The following is a 20,162-nucleotide window of genomic DNA, read 5'->3' as shown; positions in this document are numbered from 1 at the left end:
CGCAAATATGACCACAAACATGATCCGATTTCTCGTGATCCCCGCTTAGCTCGGGTCTCATACCATATGTAGCATATTGGAACATTTTTACTCGATTGGGTTTCGAAAATTGTTAAATTGTATGTATATAGCTGGCGGCAATAAAAAGATCGGCCACATGTTAAATAGGGAGTGGCTGATTGTTTTTGCAAATCAAATGATCAAATTGTGCGTACAGAAACATCAGCATTCGCCAGAGATCTATCATGTCTCTTTTCTTGATACATGCGTTCAGCCTCTAATTGATGCGCATTCTTACGAGTAACTATTTCTGCTCGTTTCATGTTGTCCTTTTCTATTTGCAACTCCACTTTGAACATATCGCAGGTGTTGCAGGTATCAATTTTAGGCTTCCGAAACTTAATATTCAAGGAGTTAAAGGCAATTCTATATGTGTTATAATAAACTGGGATAATGTTTTTTTGGTCACACAGGTTTCGATAAAGTTCGTACATCCGATTAATTGTTAAATCGGAAGATAAATACAGACATGATGACTTTTCGCGGCTGTAATGACTTTTTTCGGTTGGAAATGACTTAATATGCTCAATTATGTAATCAGCATGTTCAGGGTCGATTTGTTTTCTCGTGTGATTGTCCTTCCGCATATCATCTTTAGCAATTCCTCTACCAAGAATTAGCCTATCGGCCAGAACACGAACTTTACGTTCTTTAAGGTCAAACGTAGACAAAAACATATGCTTGCAAACTTTTACTGCGCCTCCCACACCTGGTAGCTTATAGATCCTGGACCAACTACGCGGTGAGATAAGAACCTAAAATAAAGAAAAAAGACTGATGTTACCGTCAGCTTCGTTTTGAAAAGGGAGTACACAAAGATTTACTAAAATTGAAAATACATTGCTCGATATATCTACACAAAGTAACTCAAAGCAATAACTAGTATAAGCACTAATATTTGAAATGCCAACCTTTGGTCGGATCGTCTGGATTACATCTATGTGATTTGATAGAAATTGGTTTTGTCCCGATTGAGTTAGTTCTAGAAGGCCACCTAATAAACTCTTACGAACGGTTTCAAGAATTTTCCATAGCACCGCATTCTACAACCACAGGGTAGTTGTACTCGCCTTGCTCGAACAACAGTTCCATCACCTTTTGTATACTGAAGCCCCTTTATTTTAAGTTTTTTGTTCTTCGTCCGCAAATTAGATTTACTCTCCTTTGGTAGCTGTTTATTTTTTGTTGTTAGATCATCACGCATTGTATCTTCAACTTCCTCATCAAATATTTGTGTATCCACATCAGATAAATTATCATTCTTGAATTTTTCAAAATATTCGTAGATTGAAAATTCATTTAACAATGTAGCATCACCGTCAGGCAACCAGTCTGGATCATTTTCATCATCTGTATAATCTCTTTCATAGTTAAAATCGTTTGAACCTACAGTGTGAATCGGGACACTTGTAGCATTTCTAATATCTTTTGTACTGCGGCTCGCAGTATTCTGCTTTCTCAAATCAATCACTATTGGGTTTGGATTTTGATCGTGTAATTTGATTGTGGGTGATTTTACAACTTTTAAATCCAACGGCTTATCATCACTGGAATTTCCATCTAGTGAAAGGTCCAGAACAAAAGGAATTAACGGAGTAGATGCTTGTACACGCTGGAAAGATGGTTCTTCGTCCCACTGTCCACTGATAAATGAGTCTACAAAAAAATTTAAAAATTACCCTCCATTTCATTCAGAATAAAAAAACGGTAAACTATATTACAGTGATGATATATTACGACACGACATTCTAGAATTTTCAAGTTACTGTACTATATTGAATCAATTGATCGCCTTCGTTAATTGAAGGAATCAATTTCAATATGATTATTGGGGTACTTTTATATGTTTTGTATAGACAACTTACCAAAGCTGCTTCTTGTTAAATCTTGCCGTCTTCGTTCATGAATGCTAAAATGGTTTGATATGTCCTTAAAAGCAACACGTCTGGTTAATGGATAAGTCAGATTTGACCAGGGTCCACTGAGTTGATGCTGCGGGTGAACTGAAAAGTTTATGAGAAGTAATTATCAAAATATGTAAAAAATATGTCACGCACAACTACCGTTTATTGCTTCGTGGTTTTTAACGAAATATGTCGTTTTCTCTGGTTTTCGTGCCATGGACATCTTAAAAGTACATATTCTCTTTGCTTTCGTTTGTTTTGACTGTTTGACAGCTTATCCAATACAAACGTCCGATAACGAATAAAACCAAAAGGACCGAAGTTCATATTTCTGTTGTTGTGTTCGTTTCGGTACTTCGGACATTTAACAAGGTTGCCAGAACTAAACGTCTTATGTAATAGTGAAGTTAGTTTCAGACGAAATTAGACATAAGACTTTTTGTTTGATTTTAATTTATAAATTATAATGAACGTAAATTGGAATGATAGTTTTTGTACGGTATTTAGAGGAAAATATGTTATAGCATGTACTGATAAACTCGATTTGTTTACATTTGTTACTTAGGTCCTTTTGAAAAGTTACGCGAGACTTCTATTTGATTCGTTATTGAATATACTTACAAAGTGCTAGTTAATTTGCTGTACTTTTCCTAGAAATATAGGTGACAAATTTCAGGTTAAGTTGAAAAATTGCGTGAAAAAGTATAAACAAATAGATTTAACCACAAATAAATCAACAAGTTTTGGTGAAATCAGTACATCCCCAATCCTTACAACGTTTTTGAAATACAGAAAAGTCTCGAATAACACAGTAACGTCACAAAATACCTCTGTATATAAATCTGCGCGCTTGTCATGGAGTGGAAGACCTTTTCAAGTTTACAAAGTACATATGGACTCCCCTCATTAACGCATATGAGTTATACTTAAGCATCACCATGTGAGCTTGCTGTCTACTAGCTAATTTTCGTAAAAACGGTTTTAGTCTTTGCTACGAGTGTACGTCGCTATAAACTCCAGTGCTGCCTACTAAACAAAACTACAATATGATCTCACCTTTTTTAAACTAACTGAATTAAGGATTAGAGAAAAAATAGGGTAATACGTGCAAAGTTTGTATTCGACACGATGTGCTAAATTATGCATTTAACAGTTTTCCTTTTTCCTTTTTCAATTATAAGAAGCCCAAAAGAAACAAGTTATAAAGTGGAACATCTGTAAAAATGCTTTACATTTTAAAATAAAAAGACGCAAAGTTTTCGTAATTCACGTAAAAAAGTCGTGTGAAAAAACACGCGAAAAAGCGAACACATCGCGATCTGCATTCGAAATAGTTGTATAATTTTAGAAGTTTATTATTTTTATCAAAATGTATTAAAACGAAATGATATGTTTTTATAGAATTTTTTTGAATTTGTTTGAAATCAATCTGAAAACTAGGATTTCAATTTTCTTTCTGGGAAACAGCCTGGTCACTGTAGTTTTTCATAACTTTCACATTTACTGTATTTTGGTCGAATTTATTCAGAGTAGAAATATTTTTTCTTTCCGTAATGCAAATTTTGATGAGATTTATAAAAAGTTGAAATTTTCAAGAGCAAAATTTCCTCAATATTGAATTTATTGCAAAAAGAGATTGTCATAATCTTTTCTTTTTTCTTTTTTTTATGACAATCAAGAAATTTGGGTTCATGGTGGCAAGCACTGGTTGGAGGTTCGGTAAAATTTTCCACTGACATAGAAACAGAGGATGTCATAGTAAGCGGTTGGTATCAAACTACTCTTGACGTCTAAGCATGGCGTACTCGAACGTGATTGGTTCATTGTACTAAGTAATTCAATCAGGAAGGGATGCTGCGTAGCCACAAGGTTACAGAGTTCGCTTTGTCAAGCGGATGGTCGTAAGTTCGAATCTTAGTAGAATCAGGCCATTCGATGTCAAAAAGGGACTTCAAGCATGGGTTTATTCTCAGGCTACCCACCAGTTACCCTTCCTTTACGCTGAAATTTACAATACCTTTGCGTGACTTCCTCCTACAAATAAGTCCCCCAGACAAAAATAAGTCCCTCTTATCAATAAAACTGGCCAGAAGGACGCACAACGAAACTTCTCCAGGGAATTATAATTGGTGATATTTGGCAGGAGGGAACGAGGCTCGGTATAGGAGAACAGTAGGCGTATAAAAGGAAAAGGTAGCACATTACACACAAGCACTGATAAAAAATAATAATAAGCATGCCCTCACAATAGATCAACGATTCTGGTCGCAGTGAGGAAGCCCATACAGGAAAAAAGAATTAAATCAGGAACTTTTTATATGACGTAATGAAGATAATCTCCAATTTAGTCCTGTTATTATCCATGAATGATTGTGATCAGTTCCGTGGATAAACAGTCATTACTGTTTGAAATATAAATCAACATCTGAGGGTCGTAAACTTTCACTTTCACAGAATATAGTCCCGGGGGAGAAATTAAAAACGTTAATATTACGACTAATACTATTACTATTAATAATATTACCACAGACAAACAGACGTGCCTCTTCGAAGAAATATCCTGAAAAATCTTGGTCCTTATTCGAAACGTTCAACTCAGGTACCTCCATTTGAGCTTATTGCCTACTAACTTATTTTCGTAAAACGGTTCTTGTCTTTGCTAAGGAGTGTGCACGCTTGCTTAAACCAATACCGACGGCATTACTGACGGTTTTTGCCTTTGATAATGAATGTACACGCTTGCTTATAGCGACGCTAGTGGCATTATTGCCCACTAAGCAAAATTTTAAAACAATCAGTGATCCTTTTTCTAGCATAAGGGCTATGCTCGAAAAAATGCACCATTTTTATTCGTGCATAACTTTTTTGTCTTATTTTGGGTAAAAAATGATGTAAAGTTGGATTTAACTAGTTCGGAGCGTATTATTTACATGTGCAAAATTTTATAACAATTGGTTCAGTGGTTATTAAAATGTCATCAAAAGAAGAAGAAAATCGACAAAGAAATTTGCGCGCCGTCATGAAAATCCGACTGCGATCATACGATGGCTCGGAAGAGAACTGGGGATCACCCATATCACTGTCTCCGGTGGTAAAATCGTTGAAGGAGTCCTAGACGACTGAGCAGCGGACTGGAAGTGGAAGAAGATTAAAGACAGCTGACCCTATGAAGGCCCAGAAGGTGTTGGATTATTTCAAGCGTAATCCGAACCTTTCGATTCGCGACGCGGCTCTGAAGGCAAAGTGTTCCGTCTGGTTCATTCAGTAAACCATGAAACGAGCTGGGCTTCAAGGTCGGGAAGGCAAAACAAAACACGGCGGCTGCTTCTCGCGCAAGGAAGCTGTATCGAGAATTGTCGGAAGCTGACATTATTTTGGTCGGAGCATCATGCCATTACGCGTGATCGACGTTGGATTGATACAGTTTTTGTACCAAAAACCGCCAACCCGCCAAAACCACCAGAGATTCGTCCGGTGAGAGATCAGTCCGGATTTTGGATCAAAGCTCGAATCTAGTTGGAGAAAAAATGGATGAAAGTGGTCCAAAAAGGTCGGCTCCACCATGTGGTGCGGGCTTTTAGCGATGGAAAGGAAATTGAGTTGAGTAATTATGCCGAATCCTTATCCATATGTCCTAGTTCATTCCCTGAAAGTTTCAAGACAATCCGACTTAAAGAAAATTTTTGCAAACACTTTTGTCTGATGCGTTTTTTTTTTCGAGTAGAGGCCTCAGCTCGCCCTTACGATTATTATTGTGTCCTGTTTTCGAACAATGATAATATGGGTATTCATGTCGAGCTCGTAAACAAATACCCAGCCGTAAAAATACTCACCTCCATTGACGAGTAATGGAAGATACACAGTTTACGGCTTGGTATTCGTATACGAGCTCGATGTGAAGACCCCTAATGTAATCAACTATTTGAAAATACTTTGTATTTTTCAGTAAAATGCTTCTACAAACATCTAAATTTTATATAGATACTTCTGCGAAATATTTGCTTTAAAATTGGAATTATTCTTTAAATGCGAAGGCCCGTTTTGTATCATGATCGGACTGCCGCGCATGGTAAGTCCCATTTGACTATTTTTAATTGATTAGTTTAGAAAAACGTTTTGGAATAGATCAAAACAATCAAACCAAAAACTAATCATTTCAGTTCACATATAACAGCCAAAATGAAGTAAAATTATAAAGAACCCACCTCCACACAGCTTTTAATGAATTTATCAACTTGCACACAACAATCGCCTGTCCACTGTTTGCATACGCACCAGGCGCTTTCGTGCTTGCACAGATGGTATCTGCTGTTGGTTCTTAAATTCTCAACCCATCCTCAAGACGAACAGGAGAAACCAACGACGTCTCGGCGACCGACTTGTCGTGGATTCAATTTCAAGAAGGGATTGAATTAGCGCACTAAGGGATCCTCCAATAGAAGTGAATCACTTTCCGGTGTTTGGGCAAGGGAACGGCGCAACAAAGAAATCTGCTGTTGTGTTCACTACTAGACCGGTGCGCGGTAGAGGAAACTTAAACGAATAAGCCGGCAATAAAAAGAGTCGTAAACAAGATTGTACTTTCGCGGCGGAGTGTCGCCAAGGCAGTTCTTCCAACACTTAATCATCATTTGCTTTGTTTTCGATTTGATCAAGGAAGCAAATTTTGCGTAATAAAACGGTCAATGAGGTGTGTTTAATGTCGACATATTGTTTCAGATTCGACTACATAATCCCTTTTTGGGGAGGCAAACGCAACGGAAGATATAGTAAGTCCTGTTAGATCAAATAAATCCTTGCCGGTTTATTCTGTAGCAAGACACTATGGTTTTACTAACGGTCGCCTATGATTAATAGATTAATATAAAATCCCCCACGTTCAACCTGCTTTGGTGCGAATGTAAAAATATATAACAGTTATACAACATCGAGAGAGAGGAAAAAAAACACATTGAGGACGAAACCATTTCACATGTCCAGTAGGAGGAAGAACCGTGTAGGAGATTATGTCGGAAATGCTGGGGGGAATTCATTCAAGAGTGGTCCGAACACGATGATATACAGCCACAGTTCAGTAGCACCAGTGGTGACCACAACTAGAATCCTTTTTGCGTAGTCAGAGCCATTGCGATGGATGAATTATTATGCAAAAATGGATTAATGTATATTTAATAAACACGTTCGAGCTCAACTTTATTATTTTAAATATATGAAGGTGGTACTCACTCGTGTTTCGTGCATCCTGCCTTTTGTTCTGGAGAATAGAGTCATGTTTGGAATGTCTCTTAGTCGAGCTAGATACACACACTCACAGGCTCTCTATCCACATTCCACCCCTTTTATTCTATAGTAGAGGGATTCTGTGCTAGAGGAGAGGTGCTAAATGTACGAATTTTCCTTCAAAGCACACTGCCATACATACCTCCAATAGTCACCCGGTGCGAGGCGAGGATATCCAAATGGGCCGAACGCCGAACAGAGCAGTGGCGGAGCATAGCAGGAACGGAACGGACACACACTCCATGGCATTTTAATTTATCTCCTTTGGTGCAGAATGTGTGTGCATGGGCCTACGTCGCATAATTTTAGGCGTACAAACTCGACAGTTTTCGGTCCACTGCGTTTTACAGGGCACGCAGTTGGCTCCTATATTGCATGTGTTGCACTCCAACGATAAATGAATTTAGGGACACGGTGGCACCTCGTTGCAACTCTGCCGGTCGCACTCTCTATAGGACGACGACTAGAACCAGCGACCGACTGGAGCGTACAAGATTTAAAACATTGTTTAATGCATTTTCACTTACTTGCTATCCGTGCTGTGATCAATTTTGGAAGTGCACGGCTTTGGATCCGGTAATAATTGGAAATCCATCGGGGTTACTTTCGAAATACCGGCCAAATGACTTGCAACGAGATGCAAGCAACGAGTAGCGAAAGCAAAAACAAAAAATCTAACAGATTTATGATTTTATTATGACAGTTTGTCTTGCCCGGTACGAGCATGGTTTCAATTACCTTTCGCTATCCTTACGGCTCCAATTCGACGGTTCTGCCATTGGTCAGCTTCCACAGGGACAGTTCATTGCTTCGATGAACGTTGTACGATCACAAATTCCGTACCTTGGACTTAGGACAAACAGCAGGTAGCTCTGCTTCTCGCCAACATCACAGGAAACAAGAGCCAATATTTAGTAACCAAGTCCTTGTCTGACCTGTCGAGAATGGAGAAGATTGAAATTTGTTGAGGTCCATTCGGGACGGTTCGGAAACGTTCGAAAAACAACGTCACATAGACAGACAGGATGTGCGGAAAACAGAAATGATGGCATATGTTAATTTATGTAGTTCAAATAGCGATCAAATATGTAAAATATGATTTACAACCGCCCATCCCGGGAGAGACAGAGCATGTCGAATGGTGCGCCTCGCTGCGAGGTGCCCTCCTTTCTAATGGTAATCGGAAGCGAGTGTTTGCGGGTGTTTGGTCAAACAATGACTGTCGGATGTCCGTCAATTTTGTCGAGAGTGGATTCTACGGAATGGCAAACAGCAGCAGCAGGGGTTTATTGGCAACAAAAAAATATGTTTCGCAACAAGCTCGAATTGCAACAATGACGCAATACGGTACCGATAAATGCAGGAGTGCATCTGTTTTTTTTTCGAGTATCTTTTTTTCTTCTAAACCTATCAAATTTGAATATGTATGAGCTGAAGCTGATGATTTATTTATCTCTCATCGGTCAGAGTTATGTTAGATAAATTGTTAGTAAATAGGAGATCATTTTTGAAGGATCGAAAAAAAAACGACATCATCTGACAAATTCTCAAACAGTGTCGGCTCCGTTGGCGGTAAATAATCGCACGTAGACGTAGGAAACAACGGTGGTATGAGCGAATCACACGCTATATTGAACCAGAAATTAAAAAGGATCTTCGTGCATCCGGAACACACCGTAGTCACGAGAAGAGGAAATTAAATTACAAATTGTTCTACTTGAGTGTCCCCTGCCTGCTACTGTACCTACTGTTACATACAAGCGAAAGGCGAAGCAGTTCGAAAGGGGAGACTTTCTTTATCCAGTGTGAACCTGAGATGAACGTACGAAACCGAGCTCCAAGCTTGGTGCCTGCTTGCATGCTTGCTGGTTCATTCTTTACCCGTTGCACACGACACTCTGTAATAAGGAAACCGAAGGAGAAAATGAAAAATTAACTCCTGGAAATTTGGCCACCTGTTGATCTCTCTGCCTTTACTTCTGCGGCGCTCTGTGTACGAACAGATTTAGACCGAGTCAGCCAACGCTCGCAATCGCACTCGAGCCATGGTATGGCCGTGGAGACAACGGAAAGTCTCCCATTACAACATCACCAACTACTTCAAGGGGGACGTTCTGGCAGACATTAATGGTGTAAAAGAGAATGTTGAGACCATTTTCTCTATTGATGTTTTATTGCCTTTGACGCTGGCTCGGATAGAATATTTTTGGGGATCCTTTTTGGCAGCTGCGGCAAAGTGCAGAAGGCGACACGCAAATGTCTGTGGCCATTTGAGGCGACTATATTTCGCCGTAATGAGCAAAAATTAGTTCTGGTTTATTAAAAACTGCCATGAATTACCCCATTTGACTTGCTGTATCGTTTGCTCTTTTTTCTCCTACCCGAGCAGAACAGAAATTCTATTCGCTAAGCAGAACCGCTGCAACTATTCACCGAGGAAACTACTGGCCCGGGTCCTGGACCCACCCTCCTTCCTGTGCTTTTTTTTCTCTCCGCTTTCTGGATGAAGGAAAAGGTTTTTCCTTCCGCCATTCAAATCACGCTGAAAAGATTCGGGGAAAGCGAAATCTGTGGCGGTTTTCCTCTTACTTTTGTTGAATGGCATCTTTTATGCGCTGTTTCTACAGAATGAAAACGCGAATACATCGGGGAGCCGAGAGAGAGAGAGAGGAAAAAAAAACCAAAATAAAACAGCGACAAACTTTTCTTCCAATACTGTTTGGATCGACTCCGAAAACTCAAATAAAAAGGTTAAGGTAGATATGTTGATTTTAGTAAAGGAAAAAACTATATTGATGCTGAATTTTCCACTCACGGCACATTATTGGAGCGTTTTTTGGAAACTAAAGCAGCACGGTTTTGTCCCGTCTGATAGGGGAATTTATCCGACTCGAATAGTCACGATGGCGTTCCTTGTGCGGAAATAATCTGAGCAAACGTGACCTCTAACCTAAAAATCTGACACAACAAACATGTGTGGTCAACAGCACTGTTTCGGTTGCGGAGTTGAGAACGATTGTGCCAGCACACACAGTTTTCTTGACACAGTGCCAATAAGCTTTTTTTTCTCCGCTTATTTTTACTGTTTCACAACAAAACTATGAGAGAAAGATGAAAACAGAGAAAATTTATGGCCTTTTCTTTCAATTCAAAACGAACATAATTCTTCAGTTGATTCTTCGCTATCCTCAGCCGAAGCCACTTGTGCGCTGTCCCGTTTGGGGCCTTCAAAACTGTCGGAACCGCGCATAGGAGAGTCGTGGTTGGAATTTAGAACTTCAGAACGTTTTGCAAATTTGATTTTTGTTCAGAACTTAAACTACTATCGTCACCGAAGGATGGCTTTTGAACACTAAAGCTGGCTGGGAAAAAAATTTGTTGGTTTTACCTCGAGTCACCTTAGGTTGGCTTAAGTTGGATGTGTTCCCTATATTAGATAACAATTATGGCGTAGACGTTGGAGCCAGACTGCCAGAAGTGTGCTGATGTTTGCGGTAACGAAACTAGGTATATAAATTAATTTATGTTTTTAAAATATAGCCGACTGCCCACCGTGAAGCATATTTCATCGTTGAAGCACATGTTTAATTTACGGACAGAAAAATGTAAAAGTAAATTTGAGTAAGGATACAAATGTTGGGCCGCACCGCGTGCTTGCAACTCGGCAATAACAAATATTTAAATAATTGAATAAGCAAAACTTTTTTGTTGATCATAGGGTGTTGTATACTGAAAATAACTAAAACAGTAACATGAGCATTGATTTTTTATTTTTGAAAAACATTTTCTTGCTGACTATTTCGATTTATTAACCAGTTGGCTTTTTCAAATACCAACTGCTTTGGTGTTTTTTTTTTGCTTCTTGATTTTTTGATACCTTGCCTTTCGATATTTTAATTTGATCACTGTTAAATCTTTGACTCTGTATATTTTGGACATTCTTTCATAAAGTCGAAGTGTTAAAAAGTCAGACTTTTTAACTATGTCTTTTTTAATTTCTTGACTTTTTGTCTTGAGGACTTTATGACTTCCTGGCTGTTCATTTTTTAGGCATTTAGGTTTATTGATGTTTGGATATTTTACCTTTTCGACTTCTTGTATTTGAACGAACTTCTTGATATTTAACAGTTGAAATTTGAACTTTTTGTCTGTTACACTGTCCGACCTTTTTATCAAAGATTTGAATTCATGACTTCTACAAGTTAGACTTTTCTGATATATTTTACTTTTTGACTTTTTAAGGGGAACTCGAAGCCTCAAGGTTACAGAGTCTGCTTCGAATGGTGATGATTTCGAGTCTTAGTAGAATCAGACCGTAAGGTGTCAGGGATTTCGTCAATTTTTTTTCAAATAAGTTTTAAAAAACTTCAAGAGTTTCACTAACGAAGTTGATTTTCCAATTTTTATTGAATTTGAGTAAGTTTACAAGTTGTTATTGTCATTTGAAATTTAGGTCAAAATTGTTTTTTGATAAACATTGCTTTGAAAATATTGCATCGAATTTGATGAAATTTTCACAGCAGATGCACCCTAAGTTTTAGTTTACGAAAATATTTTGAAGTAGAATACTTCTCTCAGGAAGTTCGGCTACATAGGGATGTGAAATGAAAATCTAAAACCGAAAAAAGTGAAAAATATGTCCAATTTCGAATGCTAATAAATCGGTTAGTATTCGATGGATTTCCTTCGTTTTAGCAGCAATAGATCGGAAAATCTTCTGAGATTCTTCCCAGAATGAGATAATTGTAATTTTATTATTCACACTATTGTACTATTGAAAATAGTCAAGCATTGTCAAAACGAAAAATTCGGCCTCTGATTGGTCGTTATATGATTGCTTCCCAAGCACGGTCGACAGAATCATATACCTTGCAATTGAAAACATGCTATTTGGCCTATATAAGAGAATGTTTTAGCCGAAGCCGCTCATAATAGTTCTAGACAGCGACAACAGCAGTCGTCCTTCCTTAGCAGCAGCACTAGCCCTGTGTCTCAGGAGCAGCGCGGTTTTTCTCAGCGTGTGTCGCCAGACAGCCATTATTCCCCCCGTGTTGGGGCAGCATGAAGATTGCCTTCAGGAAATCCAATTTTGAAAATCAAAATGCCTTTTTCAAGGCAAATAAACAATTCATTGAAAGTTAATAATTTTTGACAACGCAAGCGAGCATTCTGTGTTGGATCCTAGCAATTTAAATCTGTCGCGCCCGTCTAATTTACTGAATGAGAAATAGCTTCAACAGTGCATGTTGTCCGTGTATCTTAATTCCCCCAATGTTAAGGCAGCTCAAAGGTTGCGATCAGCAACCGATTTTGAACCGCAAAATGCCTTTTTCAAGGTAAATAAACAAGTAATTAAAGGTTAATAATTTTCTGGCATCAACACAAGCAGATATTCTGTGCAGGATGCAATCAAATTCTGTTGTATACAAGCATTCTGGATTTTGGCAATCAAAACTTCTGCTGGCTGTCTGATTTTCAGTGTGAAAACTGCCTTCAACTTTGTTATCAGTTTGCCTGACCACGATTTGGTAATATTATTTGAATTAAATGTTTACAAAATTTTACAATATTCCTCTTTCTCCCATTCAATAAAACAGGTAATACGATGCCTTCGTCATACGCAAGTTCACCATAACTCCCGCTATCGGTGTAACACAAAGATGCAATCAGCGTCATATCCAATTTTTTTTATTTTTTATTGTTTTTTTTCAACAACAAACTGTCCTTTTTAGGACAACCAAACAAATGAAGATTTAATATTTTCTCGTTCTGAGCTTTAACCAAAAGTTAATTATCTTAATTTGAATTCACATGCACATATACTCTGACTGTTGAAACTTGTTTGCGCCGCAAAGAGTTTGTACTTTTCCTGTTCAGTGAGGTCGTATTTATACGTGCAAACTGAAATTGAGTAGTACTTCAACTTCATTTGCACAGAATTTTCAATATTGCAGTCAACATTTATTCACTAGGAAAAATGACTGACACGCAAGCAGCCGGGTTAACTCTCTTGTAAAAGTATTCTACTTCAATCTTGCGGTCGTGGCTTTGCACACAACCCTCCTGTGATTTTTTTGAAGAAAAAAATATTTTTTCAATAGTAACTATTTAAAACAATATATTGAAAATCTATGTTCTGGGGCACTGAAAAATCTGAAAAAAATCACAGGTATTTTTGACGAAATTTCGAAGCTGCCCTGAAAATTTAGTCGTGGTGTTATTTTTTTTATCAAAAGATATGGGCTTTCGATGCATTTTCAAGCAAGAGGCGAGTGAGCAGTACTACTATCGACAATCCCAGTTTCATCAACTTCGCTAGTGAAACTCTTGAAGTTTTTAATAGTTATTTGAAAAATTTTGACTCGCGATTTTTAGTGATCCGTTTCACGAATTTCTGACCCAGGTTTCGCCTAGTTACCGATGCTTGGTAAGAGTACCTAAGAAGTAAGAAAAAAGAAGAGCATAAGAGAGAGAGAGGTATAAAAAGCAAAAGCGTAGATTCGTTAGAGATGCAAAGGTGAACTTAGTCTGGCAACAACGAGCGTAATACTTCCTTCTTTCCTTCAGAAACCGACCGAAAGGACGTAGCCGGTGCCGTTATCGATCTATACAAAGCGGAAGATGGTGACTTTTCGATTTTATGACTTTTCGAGTTCTCAGTTTGCTAACTTTTTAAATTTTTTAGTATTTCTCTTCCTGACTTCCTGGTTTTTGACTCTTTAATTTCGTTACTTCGTAACATTTCGATTTTCATTATTTTGACGTGTTGACTACTTGACCTTTTAACCGTTATGTGCTCGACAAACCCGGGTACCCACAAATTAAAACTGTTGTAACTTGGACATTTCTCACCCGATTTTAATAGTTTCAGTACCAAAACATTCAACAATTTATCTACTTTGACATCAGTGCTAGCGGTGCTCTGAGCGAATTTTCTCATCTCTGGAAATCCGGTTTAATCGGAGATACATTCCGGAACTAATTTCAAAATGGAGTCTGGACTTAATTTCCGGTCTATGGGCATTAGGGTGGGACAAAAAATAAATGTTAGCTCCCATGGACTTTTCGTGTTCCTTATGGGTCCCATAACAACTGTGTAACTTTTCAGATCGATCGGTGAAACGCCCGATTAGCGCCCGATTTTTAAAGTTTCCATACGATTTTATATGGGAAAATCCACTTTTTCAAAACTTGTTCTCTAGAAATTCCCAGTTAGCTCCTAAAAATATATCGACACATGATATTTGTAGGAAATTTCTCTGGGAAAAGCTCTTCTCAAGACCGTAAGGCGCTACGACGCTTGTAGAAACAGCTATTCACCCCAAACTGATTGAATGCCTGACGGACGGCTCATCATTTCAATTTTCCAGCAACACTGCTACAGCATGCTGCTATTGTAAACTTGCTTAAGTATGAGAAATAATTTCGCGTGGAATTAATTTACAAAGTGTGATTTTTGCTCAGAGTATCTTCGGGGAAGCCTCCAAGATTAGTTTAAGTGATATCATTCCTCATCACATGGTTGAATTTGCAACAGCAGCATGCAGCAGCAGTATTGCTAGTACAATTCAATGGTGAGCCGTTCGTCAGATATTCAATCAGTCTGGGGTAAATATCTTTTTTCACAAGCAAGGTAGCGCCTTGCGGTCTTCAGAAGAGTTTTTTCCAGGAAAATTTCCTACAAATATCATGTGTCGATATATTTTTAGGAGCCAACTGGGAATTTCTAGAGAACAAGTTTTGAAAAAGTGTCTGTCTGTCTGTCTGTCTGTCTGTCTGTCTGTCTGTCTGTCTGTCTGTCTGTCTGTCTGTCTGTCTGTCTGTCTGTCTGTCTGTCTGTCTGTCTGTCTGTCTGTCTGTCTGTCTCTCTCTCTGTCTGTCTGTCTGTCTGTCTGTCTGTCTGTCTGTCTGTCTGTCTGTCTGTCTGTCTGTCTGTCTGTCTGTCTGTCTGTCTGTCTGTCTGTCTGTCTGTCTGTCTGTCTGTCTGTTTGTCTGTCTGTCTGTCTGGCTGGCTGGCTACCTGGAAGTGAGGACTTCAATTTGAATGGAACACAAATGTCTGCATAACATGAGAACTAATCAATCAATTTCAATCAAATTTGTTAAAATTTTGATTTTTTCTAGAGTGAGGAGACTCCCATACAAAAACCACATATTTTACCCATTTTTTCCGGAAATGAGCCTATAATTATCGGAGGAATCGCAGAGGCCAAAAATTGACCCACAGGCCATTTTTGAATGTAAAAAGGAAACTTCTGGTTTCCAGAAATCAGTCAACAAATCCGATTACTACCCAGTCTGGCTATTTCTAGAATCGAGATGATGTATAAAACCATAAGTTGACCCCAGGTGCAATTTTGAAATTATTCAGCGCTGCCGTATTATTTTGAAGGAATTATTAAGTTAGTCTTTGATAAAAGTAATTGACATTGATACAAGATAGTGTATTGTATTATAAACTTCTATAATTCAAAGAATTATTGAAGATGGGAAGTTTTTTTTCAAAGTTTCAAAAGCTTCATTTACAATCATTCTGGAGGGCTTTTAACAGCCTTAGATATAACGTGAATTTTGCGGTCGTGGCTTTGCACACAACCTTCTAATATTATACCTATAAACAACAAGAATAGATTTTGAGTATTGTTCGTTTTGGTATAGAGAAACAACCAGAAAATCATATTGAATCTAGTGCTTCAAGGTGGAATTCCGCCTTAAAATATAATTCAATTATTAAACATATGTGTTTATTTGAACTGTTTGATTTCGCTGTTTCACCATCTGGTCATTTTTGACTTCAACACAGTTTCACCTCAAGGCAATTTCAAAGTCGAGGATGTTCTCATTCTGATAAAACCAAGCATTTCAAACGATTTGTCTTTTTAATTTTAACGTATCCAACATCCGATTCGCCGTGCATTTTCAGAAAATAAACAAACTACAATGTCAGTGTTCAGAAATATGTATGTGGAATCAGTTTTAAAGATTTCAAATTTACTGAGTACAGAAGAAAATTGGCGGGACGATGTTTGTTGGGTCAGCAAGTCTAATAATAAAAGTAAAGAAAAACATTTTTTTATTTTCAAGTGCTGCTTACCAGTTTCGTTTCAGTTCATAATGATTTGCCAATAATAAATGTGACATACCATTGTTAAGCAGGATTTAAATGCCATTTCGTTGGCGCTCCCTCTCAAGAACCATAATATTGACTCAAAGTTCTTTTCCTAATCATTCAGCCGTAATTAATTGAATCAACGTTTTGTCTCATTCCATAGCGGCAAGTTCTTAATATTCCCACTAAAAACATCCAAACAGCGGACCGTACTGGCGGTTAAGACGACTCCACTCCGTGCAGTGAAGCATCCAATTCAAATAGCTCAAAAAGTGGACTGCATGCATTGCTTATAGGCAAAGATGCAGCCAAGATATACGAAAACAAACTAGAGTAAATATAATAAATCAGGATTCTACTTTATCTCCGAAGCTCTTCTCCGACTTCCGTTTTTTGTTAGTCGGAGGACGTCGCCTTGTGATTTCTTTGATAATTTTTTTTTTCTCTTTCATTAAACTGCGAAGAAAATAAATGCACACTCTCCGTATGCGAACGGGTAAAACGGAAAAGCTTTCGCGATGCTGAATGTGCACCATTATTTGTTTGGTCGAAGACTTTGCGTCATAGCTCTGTGCAGAGTAAGAGTACTCGGCTCATAGCGAAGTTTACGAAAAGTTAAAAAACAGTCCTACATGAATAAAAAAGCTATTATTCTTGTCTTACTTTTGGTCGAAACTCTTTCTTCGCTGACTGCCGGAGCTGGAGCTGGTCTGGAAGGAAGAAAGCTCATCATTCTTTTCTACGCGCGCACTAAGCGCGATTTTTTTTTTTGCTTTTTCGCTATTATTTATGAGTCTCGGAGAAATGCGTCCTGGAGCATAACACACTGCCACTAGTAAGTCGTCAAGCTGTCGGTCCGTCTCGAACGTGTACATCAGTGGAAGTCGCCGCCGAAGAAATGTGCATCATCTTTTTGGGGCGTAGAAATGGATCATTAATCTTACGACTGTTACGATGTTAGATGGCGCGTCGACTCGACGGGAACGTAGAATGTAGCTGGTTGTTTTTCACTTTCTTTGAAGCACCACTTCGAGCGCTACGCGTAGAAGAAATAAAAAAACAACCCAGTGCCCAGGCTAATGGGAAAGGGTAGTGCGCTGTTTTCAATTCGGCACGTTACACAGTTTCCATTTTGGCTATGCTGATGTCGTGTTTTGATTCTGTACTACTTCACTCGATTATGGCGATGTGCGATCTATTGTCAAACACTGTTGCGGTAGTAGCCAACACACGTGTTACTAGACTTGTACGGTTAGAGCAAATTTGGGCAACGAATTTGTTGTCCAAATATTGTCCCTACCTAGGGCAGCATGCCTCATTAGGGCTACGACGCGCTCTAGGTTATCTATTTCTGTACGATGACATATTCCCTCACCAATGCTAGTTTTTGCTATTCTATGTTCGTCATTTTGCTTGCCTTGTTTACGGCGCCCAGGTATTACTTGGCACGTAAAGTTAGTCGTAAAAGTGTTATTGTCCTACCATGTTGGAGTTGCACAAAACCGGCAGTCAGTTTTCGCGTTTGGTATTAATTTGAATTAACAACACTTTTAAAGTAAATCGATGGCGGTACTAATCATGCTTAGCTTCTTTTCGATATTAGGCTTCATGCAAAATTTTTGCAAAAAAAAACATCAATATACTTATTTGGATTTTGGCACTGTTTGTTTGGAATGGACAATGCTTTTTGATTGACGGAATGGCAACCCGATCGTCATATGCTAATGTGAAAATTGAAATAGCGATAGGTGCTTCGAAAAATCTTGGAACTACCGTCCGGTATGGCGTGTGCCTCATTACTATGCCATGTTTTGGATTCTAAAACAATCCGTTTCGACAAAAGGGGATTGCAGTTTCTTCCTTATGATGACTTATTCGGTCGTGAGTTCTGTAAAGAATATTAGCTAATGCGCCGTAATATTTTCGGATAAACAATTAGCAGCAATGTGTGCGGTCCTCCGGATCTCGCAAAAAATATTGAAAATAGTATTATTTAACGCATCGAAAGTAAAAGTAATTTTCTTGAAATTATATGCGAGCCACCAACGCAATTAGATCGTTTCGGGTAATTTAAGTAGTAGTAGGCAAGTACGGTGCGTTACATGCGTAACCTTCCCAGCAGAATTTTTACGTTGGTATGCTATGGGTAATTTAACTCACTGACCTATAATCGTCAAGTATACCAACCAACCTCGGAAAAGAAACAAGCGGAGCTTAACGAATTAGTCATAGTTGGAGTAATGAAAATTCAGTTGGTTGGTATAATAATCTAACCGAATAAAAACGCTACTTCCCTGAAACTTTCACAGCATTGCGCAGTCATCAAGCACCGACCAAAGAATCTCCTAACGACCGTTGAACGTTTCCAACGATTTTTATCAATATTATTTCACTTTTTTGTTGTTGTTGTTGAGGTTGTTTTTACTAGTCACGCACACCAAACCGTGGGCTTTAGTCTTTTCGCACCAGAGCATCACCATTATTCTTCATAATGTATCCTGAGTTCGATATTAAATCAAAATATATTACAATACATCTACGTGATTTATTACCTTCATATCTTTCGACCATTCGAGATCGACCCCGGCCAGGGCAAAGAGGAAACCGTAAGATTCCGCCAGAAGAAAACCGAGATGGAGAGAAGTCGACAACAAGAATACCCTAATTTCTTCGACTTTTTTCCTCCTCCTAGCTCTAGGTAGCTTTCATTTGCTATGCGGGTCTCCCATTTTTATCTCGCATGCATGCCTTGACTGACTACCCCCTTATTTTTTTTTCTTTCTTCATCACGCTTGCCAGCTTCAGGTTCGTTTTTCCCGGTTCACTCTCTCGAAGAAAATATCTGTTTTCATTATCAGCGGCAATAAATTATATCGGATGAAAGCAGACGAAGGTCCTTATACGCACTCTCCGCTTGCAGAGGGAGAAAAAAAAAGAATCCGGCATAACTCGGCTCCTAAGCCCCCGCGTGAACCGCTGGTCTTTCTAATCTTTGCATCTCGAGAGCTTTATCAGAGTCTATTGAAAGTAGGAGAGCTGAACACACGCGCCTACCATCGCTCATTCCCAGAAAATTCCAAACTTGAAGAGTTTCCGCGACGTCGCACTAGGCGAGAACCCTTCGATTTCCAGCAGAAATTAGATAAATAGTTTTGCGTACAACCCGAAATGGATGCCCTTCTTTTGTAAGGACGGCTTTCGGTTGAGAAATTTTCGGCTACTCTGCGGCCAGATAGACGGATGATTATAACGGATGCGATTCGGCAGCTCGCTGCAGGGTAGCGATAAAAGTATTGACTAAAGAAGAGGGTTGATTTTGAACGAATAATTGCCGGAGGCTATCGAAGGGTAGTAAATTTTCGCCGGACTTATCATTCGGTCAACAATGCGAACCGATATGTTCCGAAGGTCTAGAGAAGGAGTAGAAATGTTGCACCCCATCGTAAAGGGCGCTGAACTGTGGTGCGGTATTTTGGTAATTGTTAATTTTAATCTTCAACATTTAGTTCTATATGGGAATGTTCGTTTTGAATGGTGACTAAATAGGAATATAAACAAAATTATTAGAGAAAAATTATCAGCAGCATAATTTGATCGAATCCAACTAACATAGTTTGAATGACGCTTTTCATTTTCTTTTTATCATTCATTACTGTTGAAATTGAACCGAATTGTACCGGATTCTGGAAGCATTTCCAGTTCTAGTTCGGTCCGAAATGATTCTTGAAGATTCTGTTCCGATCAGTATTCGAAGCAAAAAAGCGATATTTAGAGCTGAAATTAAATCTTCAGGAAGTTTAGTAAAATTC

General features: G+C 38.5%; 1 pseudogene; it reads right to left on the bottom strand.

Annotated features, from left to right (window-relative positions):
• Positions 1-200: 200 nt before the first annotated feature.
• On the bottom strand, positions 201-1,807 carry LOC129717434 (uncharacterized; annotated as a pseudogene).
• Between the last annotated feature and the right edge of the window lie 18,355 nt (positions 1,808-20,162).

The sequence above is a fragment of the Wyeomyia smithii genome, chromosome 1, assembly GCF_029784165.1.
Source record: "Wyeomyia smithii strain HCP4-BCI-WySm-NY-G18 chromosome 1, ASM2978416v1, whole genome shotgun sequence".
In the NCBI taxonomy this organism is placed as follows: Eukaryota; Metazoa; Arthropoda; class Insecta; order Diptera; family Culicidae; genus Wyeomyia; species Wyeomyia smithii.
The sequence above is the reverse complement of the archived record's forward strand: the minus strand, read 5'-3'. Positions and strand labels throughout refer to the sequence as shown.